Here is a 1,756-nt window from a genome sequence, read left to right on the forward strand (position 1 = left end):
AGTGTTTGCATTCATCGTGTGGGCCAGGCATGGGATCAGGTGACGGGGTGAAGGGTGTTTGGACGGAAAGAACCGTCCCTGACCTGGAGATGCTTCTAAAAAAGTAGGGAATCTGTGAGGGCATCTGGGAGCGGGGAGATGTTTGTGTCTAGGGGTGCAGCAATGAGAAGCCGATGGGACTGCATCATGGGAATCCATGATGCCAGGTGAAGGAGCTTGGTTTGCTCCTGAGGGGTTGGGGAGGGGTTAGAAGGTTTGGGGCTGGTAGGTGGGGGCAGATATAGATTTGTGTTTCAGAAGGAGAAACTGGCTTCTGTGGGGTAGAGGTGGGGGGTTGACCACCAAGAAGATTGGTGCCCCATCTAGGAGAGAGTAGTGGGTCTGATGGGTTGGGAGACAGGGTTGCAAGATGGTTGCCTTTCTCCCACTCGCCTCGCTTCTTGATCAGCTTTCCCTTAAAAAACAGATCTTCGCCCGACCATATCCAAGAGAGCCCTGCACTTGAACATAGAGGAAGAGAGGTGATGCTCAGCCGGCCCTGACCTTGGGCAGCTTCCTTCCTGTCTAGTGGGAAGATGGGCACATCGGAGCAAGCCTGAAAAGGAGGCAGAGCTGAGTTCAAATGCTGATCTAAGTGGCTATGTTACTTAACCTCCTTGGTCTCCAGATTCTTCATCAATGGGAATGACAGCAGGAATGACCTTGGAGAGTTGTTATGAAGACTAAATTAATTCAAACACCGGTACCCAGCATAGTAAGGCTATGTGTATGATAGCTGTTATTAGGAAATTATAGGGATCACATCCAGGATAGAGAGATTTCTTCTTACTGAGCAACCTAGGAAGGCTTCCTGCAGAAGGAGGTAGCCTGGTATAATGACAAGAAGGCTGGCTTTGGAATGAGACCGGGGTTGGGATCCCAGCTTGGTCCCTTGTCCTGTGAGTCCCTTGTCATGGGCCCTCTCTGAGCCTCAGTGTCTTCCCTGTGAGGAAGGTTAAGTGCAATGACAAAAGTCGTCGAGTTCTTTACTTCAAACACGAGGCCAGTGCTCAGGGCCTTATTTAATCCTTATCTCCACCCCTCAGGGAAGTGGGACTATTTCAGATGAAGAAATGGAGGCTCAGGAGAGGAGGCCACTTGCCTGAACTCATGCAGTAGTAAGGGCAGAGGCAAGACTGACTTCAGTGGTCTTAGCCATTAAGCCTAGTTCTAGCGCTTATTTGTTATGAATAAATAGCTGTTAAAATCAACAAGCAGTGACTGGTACCAGAGCCAGGTCTTATAAGAGGAACAGGATTCCCACAGGGAGCAGAGGGGAGAGAGAAACCAGTGAGGACACGGGTTGAGCAAAAGCAAGGAGGTAGGGTCTGTGGCCATGCCACCCTGAGCAAGCCCGATCTCATCTGATCTCGGAAGCTAAGCAGGGTCGGGCCGGTTTAGTACTTGGATGGGAGACCACCTAGGAAGACCAGGTGCTGTAGGTCTTAAAACCAAGGAGGTGGGGAAGGGTCTTCTTCCCTCCACGTCTGTGCTTTTTTATCTCTATGTTCTTGGGAGAAGCTGCAGAAGGTCCAAGCTTGCCAGTCCTGCTGTGAGGGGGTTATTTAGCTTCTCAATGGGGCTGAGGCACGGGGTGGGCCCAGAAGACCCCAGAGAGCTGTAGATGCATTGTCTTCCCATTGAGAAGGGAGGTGCTTGGGGACCTTTTACTTATTCCCTGGGGAAGAAGAGCTCCATGCAGTCAGAGGTCATTGGG

General features: G+C 51.0%; 1 non-coding gene across 1 annotated transcript; it reads left to right on the plus strand.

The window, feature by feature from the left end:
* Positions 1 to 1,365: 1,365 nt before the first annotated feature.
* On the plus strand, positions 1,366 to 1,484 carry LOC120596442 (5S ribosomal RNA). The gene has a single exon (XR_005651149.1). It is a non-coding gene; the product is annotated as a 5S ribosomal RNA (ribosomal RNA).
* Positions 1,485 to 1,756: the final 272 nt, after the last annotated feature.

The sequence above is a fragment of the Pteropus medius genome, unplaced genomic scaffold (assembly GCF_902729225.1).
Source record: "Pteropus medius unplaced genomic scaffold, Ma_sr-lr_union100, whole genome shotgun sequence".
Taxonomy (NCBI): domain Eukaryota; kingdom Metazoa; phylum Chordata; class Mammalia; order Chiroptera; family Pteropodidae; genus Pteropus; species Pteropus medius.